This window comes from Colias philodice, unplaced genomic scaffold (genome assembly GCF_061535455.1).
Source record: "Colias philodice isolate Cphi_HAF_F1 unplaced genomic scaffold, ilColPhil1 Martin Lab GWU primary ptg000018l_1:14663442-14930425, whole genome shotgun sequence".
In the NCBI taxonomy this organism is placed as follows: domain Eukaryota; kingdom Metazoa; phylum Arthropoda; class Insecta; order Lepidoptera; family Pieridae; genus Colias; species Colias philodice.
Window position 1 is genome coordinate 190,001 of NW_028322191.1, and position 7,500 is coordinate 197,500.

A 7,500-nucleotide genomic window follows, 5' to 3' on the forward strand; every position below is an offset into this window, starting at 1 on the left:
GAAACTTTTAGTAAGTATATATAATTTGTTAAGTTCTGAACAATGCAGGCACAGCCGCGGGCGATAGCTAATCAATCTACCACTTATTTGTTAAACAGTTACTAAAAAAAAAAAATAAAAAAAACTTTAAATTAACTGTACCTACAAGTTTAATTATTTCTCCATTTAATAATTAATATTAATTTTTAAGTGGTATATCAATTAAATTTACGTTTTCTCTACATAAGAACCGTACGTAATCGTACTTCAAGGAATATACTTGATAAGAAAGAATTATCGAAATCGGTTCAGCCGTTCACACGTGATGCCGTGACAACGCGAAACGGGTCTCATTTTTATATTGTACGTACCTACCTACCTACCTACCTACCTACCTACATAATATATAGATTTTTAGATTATTCTTCTGTATAATCTAAACCAATTAAAGTTAAACACCTACGAAACGGCTCGACCGATTCTCATGAAATGTTGTGTGCATATCGGGTTGGTAGATCTGACAATCATAATATTGTATCTACACTAATATTATAAAGAGGAAAACTTTGTTTGTTAATGAATAGGCTCATCATCAAAACTACTGGACCGATTGTGATGAAATTTGGCACAGACAATCTTTAGACGCTGAGAAAGAACATAGGCTACTTTTTTTTATTGCGAAATAATATGTACCACGGGCGAAGCCCTAGTTTGTAAATAAAATAAAATAAATCATACCCGCAAATGACCAACGTAAATAATAATTATTGTTGAACGTATAATTCGAAATTCGAATTTCAAAATTACAACTTTAGGTTTTTTTTTTTTTTCTCACTGCTGTTGTTCAAAATTGAAACTGTAGTCTGTATACTCCGTACTTTTTTTCCGTTTCTGTATAAAACCGGTCCAGATCGCGCCACACGGCGTTACGGCCGTCGGTTCGTAATGCGAGCTAGCACTTTTGGTTAACGGCCAATACCGTGGAGCGTAAGCGTCCCCTCCACACAGTGGGCGGTGAACATGCGGTGAATCATTTAGATGTTTACATTTGGCATTTTTTTTTTTAAATCACATAAGGCTGAGGTAAAATAACAGTACAGACTACAGTCGAATTGGGAATCATCAAGGAGGATTTTATTTAATATTTTAATTAAAGATATGAAACCTTATTTGTGTTAAACTTTTTTATTTTTTTTAATTGACACCAATAAATCAAACTGACGATGTCTGTCGAAATAAATATGATATTGATTCAAAGATAGTACATGAAATTGCATTGCGTTGTTATATTAATATAATAAAATGGTTGTGAGTGAAAAAAATTATGTAACATTTATAAAAATATCGAGCTAAATCATAATGGTATATAATTTATTATGAATTCGTTTTTAGGATAACCACAAAAATGTGCATGTGCACACACAAATTAAAAACCGTCTCCAAAACCGAGAAAATTGAACGGCAGGCAGCATTGAAAGGTATGGTTATTTATCCATCAATTATTTGTTGTTATTATTATACTAGCTGTGCCCGCGACTTCGTCCGCGTGGAATAGTGACTGCATATAGTAGTTACTACTTATACTTAACACACAATAACTATTGAGTAAACACGTCTTGAAACACGTACTATCATATACAACTAAATTATAAGTAGGTACTTACAGATTATTATGGAACAGTTAAGAAATAAAATAAATAATAACACAAAAGAACTGTTAGTAAAATTTATTACTAAACTGAGCTATAAAACTTAGGTACAGAAGAGTTCAAAATTTCCAGGATGTGGTTATTCTCCCGCTCCCATATCCTTCTACTTTCACAGACTTTCAACTTTTCCCTTTCACCCCTAGTAAATGGCAGAACCGATTTTGATCTTAACCATGTCTAATCATACCTATATATTATGTACATGTATCCTTTCGTTTGCTACTCCATTTGGATTATTTATCCCCACTATCACCCCTAAGGTGCCCTATATGTAATAAACAGATTAACCGATTTTGATAAAACATGACTTATTGTAATTCACACGTCATTTGATATGCCGCTTGATATATTATATATATATACTAGCGGTCCGCCCCGGCTTCGCTCGTGGTACATATGAAAAATAGATGTTATAAATAGAAAATTTACCTAGAAGTAACCATAATGCTATTTGTGCAGGTTTTAGACTTATGAGCAAAAATCTAAATAAAGGTCCTTTGACCCCCCTACTACCCGCTCAGCATAACCCCCCCCCCCCCCCCACGCTTGGGGACTTTCGATATGATCATCTGGACATGTCAAGGAATAATTTTAGCGTATAATTTACGTAATAAAGTAATTCATGTATAGAATGCCTTAGCAAATGTCCGTGTTGAATAAAATTAATTTCTAAATCGGTGTTTTCTTAACTGTTCCCCACTCTAGAACTTATGATTACTTGCTTAGTCATCTTAAGGTCTCCAGAATGGGTCATGTAGTAGAGACTTAGCTTAATACGGTTAATGTTGAAAGATGAGTCTTCCTACATATTACATTTACAATATACATAGTACACAACATTTACTATTCATAAGCTAGTATTTTATAAACTAAGTTTTTCGTCTTAATAAGCCGTTCAAGTTTGTATGTTGTATTGTTTATAGCATTTTCCTACTATTACACCCACTATTTAAATAGCTTGCTTCATATATTTTGTAAGTCATTTTTTACCCAAAAAATAAGAAATAAAATACCGCCGTAATACGATACGAATTATCCTAATACGGTGGTATAACTCCGAAATAGGAAAAATACTGGGCATGTTTATTCTGCGGTATGTGTTCTTAATTAGAAATCCTGTTAAATATGAAAACGGTTGAGTACAAAATGTTTGTTTCTTAGAAGGGGTAAAAATAGGAAGGTGTATTTTAATTTAGCCGAATTTTTTCGAATTTTAAATTTTCGAATTTTCTGAGAAAAGAGAAACGAAACAGCTAATATTATGATTAAAAATTTCGTGGCCAGAAATAATTTAGATTTAAAAGGCTAACCTAACCTAACCTAACCTAACCTAACCTAACCTTACCTAACCTAACCTAACCTAAACACAAACCTAACTATTAAATCGTCACACAGAAACCTAACTATTATTACATTGAGGTTCAAATTTATGTCTATCAAAAATGAACGCCCTCTTTTGTTGTTGTTGTTGTTGTTGAATAGCCGAATTTTTTCGAATTTTAAAATTTTCGAATTTTCTGAGAAAAGAGAAACGAAATGTAGCTAATATTATGATTATAAATTTCGTGGCCAGAAATAATTTAGTTTTAAAAAGCTAACCTAACCTAACCTAACCTACACACAAACCTAACTATTATTACATTGAGGTTCAAATTTATGTCTATCAAAAATTAACGCCCTCTTTTGTCGTTGTTGTTGTTGTTGTTGTTGTTGTTTATAATTTATTTAATATGGACCACGAAATTTATAATCATGAATTATTTTTGACGACTGCACGCCGTAACTGCACGCGTACAAAGTTTTTTGACTTGACCTTGAAAACACGAGGCGTTAGTCGCGCGCGGCGTATGTATGTATGTATGTATGTATGTATGTATGTACATATGCCGTGCGTGATACGTGAAAAATTAAACAAGCAGAAACACCATTGCCGGGATGCGAGACAATCGGTGCGCGAGGCTAGCGAAGACGGGGGGCGATGCGCGTGCGCAGCAGCGAGAGATTGTACGTATGTGTATGTATCATTATTTCGTCGCTGTTGTACCGCGTCGCCCGTGTGTGCTCTGCGCTCTCCTCGTTGCCGCAGTTCGCGTGTCGGTGTGGCGTTGATGTGGGGTTGGGGTTGGTGTTTGGTGGTGAGTCTGACAGAATTGTAGAGTAGTGTTAGTTCTATAAAATAATAAAAGACCAAAGATGATATATTATAAAAGCGTGTGTTGTGCAAACGGCGCGATACAGTTTTTATTAGGGTTCCGTAGCCAAAATGGCAAAAACGGAACCCTTATAGTTTCGTCATGTCCGTCTGTCCGTCTGTCCGTCTGTCCGTCTGTCACAGCCGATTTACTCGGAAACTATAAGTACTACAGTGATGAAATTTGATGGGAATATGTGTTGTATGAACCGCTACAAAAATATGACACTAAATAGTAAAAAAAAGAATTGGGGGTGGGGCCCCCCATACATGTAACTGAGGGATGAAATTTTTTTTTTCGATGTACATACCCGTGTGGGGTATCAATGGAAAGGTCTTTTAAAATGATATAAAGTTTTCTAAAAAACATTTTTCTTAAAGTGAACGGTTTTTGAGATATCAGCTCTCAAAGTCGTAAAAAGTATGTCCCCCCCCCTCTATTTTTATAACTACGGGGTATAAAATTCTAAAAAAAATAGAGGTGATGCATGCTAATTAACTCTTTCAACGATTTTTGGTTTGATCAAAGTATCTCTTATAGTTTTTGAGATAGGTTGATTTAACTGTAATTTATTATATTTGCTGCTACGGAACCCTTTGTGCGCGAGCCCGACTCGCACTTGGCCGGTTTTATTAATCTTTAGTATTTTATGGAACAACAAAAACTCTTCAAATCAGAAGATCAGTGTTCAGTAGTGTGGTAGTAGTAGTAGTAGTAGAAGAAGAAGTAGTAGTAGCTGTAGTAACATTGCGTCTGCCGACGGTTTGATAGATTGTCAGTTTCGTAGATTGTATTTTATATGTGTAGTGTAATAAATATTACGCATCTTGATACACTCTCGGAGCGCAGACCGTGAAAAATATACTACGACTATTGAACGGCAGTATGAAAATTTTTAATGCTCACATCGCACACGTTTGTGATGTACCAATGGGCTTTTATCAGATGTTTATACGTGTGTGTGTGAAACACACGTATATTCCAAAACTTGGTCGCAATTTTCGATCCTTCCACTCTCCGTGCGTAGATTGATCGTTTGCGTCATAAAAGTTGACCGATATTAAAATTTTTCCTTCGCTTGATGCGAATGGGAATTGTTGAGGGGTGTCTCGTTAAGATGATACTTTCAACGGTTAAACTGACTGTGTTCAGATTTATCCACGTGTGCGCGCCCGTGTGTGTGTGTGAATAGTGTGCGTGTGACGGTCGCCGCCGTCACATATCATGTTATTTAAACACGCCTCGCGCACATAATATAATTATATAGAGAAGCAAACGTCGCGGCGGCATCGTCGTGTTACGTTTGAGGCTCTAGCGGAAGCTTTAGTTAGCTCCCTGGTTGATCCTGCCAGTAGTTATATGCTTGTCTCAAAGATTAAGCCATGCATGTCTCAGTGCAAGCCGTATTAAGGCGATACCGCGAATGGCTCAATATATCAGTTTTGGTTCCTTAGATCTTACTCAGTTACTTGGATAACTGTGGTAATTCTAGAGCTAATACATGCAATCAGAACTCTGACCAGTGATGGAATGAGTGCTTTTATTAGATCAAAACCAATCGACGGAGGGCCTGGCGTCTGAAGTCGTTAATTTTGATGAATCTGGATAACTTTTGCCGATCGCATGGTCCAGTACCGGCGACGCATCTTTCAAATGTCTGCCTTATCAACTTTCGATGGTAGTTTCTGCGACTACCATGGTTGTCACGGGTAACGGGGAATCAGGGTTCGATTCCGGAGAGGGAGCCTGAGAAACGGCTACCACATCCAAGGAAGGCAGCAGGCGCGCAAATTACCCACTCCCGGCACGGGGAGGTAGTGACGAAAAATAACGATACGGGACTCTTACGAGGCCTCGTAATCGGAATGAGTACACTTTAAATATTTTAACGAGGAACAATTGGAGGGCAAGTCTGGTGCCAGCAGCCGCGGTAATTCCAGCTCCAATAGCGTATACTAAAATTGTTGCGGTTAAAAAGCTCGTAGTTGCATTTGTGCGCCGCGCTGTCGGTGCACCGCATCCGCGGTGATACTGACACGTTTGCGGAGCATATCGTCGGTGAGCCGGTCGTTAAAAGCCGGTTCAATATCAAAATCCTATCGCGGTGCTCTTCAGTGAGTGTCGAGGTGGGCCGACAATTTTACTTTGAACAAATTAGAGTGCTCAAAGCGGGCTCAAAATGCCGCTTGAATATTTCGTGCATGGAATAATAGAATATGATCTCGGTTCTATTTTGTTGGTTTTCAGAACTCCGAGGTAATGATTAATAGGGATAACTGGGGGCATTCGTATTGCGACGTTAGAGGTGAAATTCTTGGATCGTCGCAAGACGAACATCAGCGAAAGCATTTGCCAAAGGTGTTTTCATCAATCAAGAACGAAAGTTAGAGGTTCGAAGGCGATTAGATACCGCCCTAGTTCTAACCGTAAATATGTCATCTAGCGATCCGCCGACGTTACTACAATGGCTCGGCGGGCAGCTTCCGGGAAACCAAAGATTTTGGACTCCGGGGGGAGTATGGTTGCAAAGCTGAAACTTAAAGGAATTGACGGAAGGGCACCACCAGGAGTGGAGCCTGCGGCTTAATTTGACTCAACACGGGAAATCTCACCAGGCCCGGACACCGGAAGGATTGACAGATTAATAGCTCTTTCTTGATTCGGTGGGTGGTGGTGCATGGCCGTTCTTAGTTGGTGGAGCGATTTGTCTGGTTAATTCCGGTAACGAACGAGACTCTAGCCTGCTAAATAGGCGTCGTCATTTAGGTGTGCGCGGCTCTCGGGTCGCGCAACTCACTGGCGGCGTATTAAAATTCTTCTTAGAGGGACCGGCGGCTTTGAGCCGCACGAGATTGAGCAATAACAGGTCTGTGATGCCCTTAGATGTCCTGGGCCGCACGCGCGCTACACTGAAGGAATCAACATGTTCTCCCTGGCCTAGAGGCCCGGGCAACCCGTTGAAACTCCTTCGTGCTGGGGATTGGGGTTTGCAATTATCCCCCATAAACGAGGAATTCCTAGTAAGCGCGAGTCATAAGCTCGCGTTGATTACGTCCCTGCCCTTTGTACACACCGCCCGTCGCTACTACCGATTGAATGATTTAGTGAGGTCTTCGGACCGACACGCGGTGGCTTCACGGCCGTCGGCGTTGCTGGGAAGTTGACCAAACTTGATCATTTAGAGGAAGTAAAAGTCGTAACAAGGTTTCCGTAGGGGAACCTGCGGAAGGATCATTAACGTAACGACGCACTGCGCACTCTCGCACTACTCGCATACGCGCCTCGTGTGTGTTTGTGTATTAGTACGAACGAGTGTCGTGGGACGCGTGAATGTGACTGCATCCGTTAAAAAAAAAAACGAATACCTCTAACATGTCAGTGTATGACGTGTTAGAGTGATTCGCGAAAGCGCCGCGGTACATATTTTAACCTATGTACACGCACGCAAACGTTACATAAAAGAACGCGCACAACACTTTGATTATGAAACGAAAACATTATTATAATAAACTATTACCCTGAACGGTGGATCACTTGGCTCGCGGGTCGATGAAGAACGCAGTTAACTGCGCGTCATAGTGTGAACTGCAGGACACATTTGAACATCGACATTTCGAACG

The 7,500-nt window shown here is 39.4% G+C and overlaps 2 non-coding genes across 2 annotated transcripts in view; both read left to right on the forward strand.

The window, feature by feature from the left end:
• The first annotated feature begins 5,212 nt into the window (after positions 1–5,212).
• On the forward strand, positions 5,213–7,117 carry LOC149474804 (small subunit ribosomal RNA). Its single transcript, XR_016318271.1, has one exon. It is a non-coding gene; the product is annotated as a small subunit ribosomal RNA (ribosomal RNA).
• A 277-nt stretch (positions 7,118–7,394) lies between these two features.
• Positions 7,395–7,500, forward strand: part of LOC149474805 (5.8S ribosomal RNA) — a 157-nt gene continuing 51 nt past the window's right edge. The window contains exon 1 of the ribosomal RNA XR_016318253.1: positions 7,395–7,500. This exon is cut by the window's right edge and continues 51 nt beyond it. This is a non-coding gene — a ribosomal RNA (5.8S ribosomal RNA).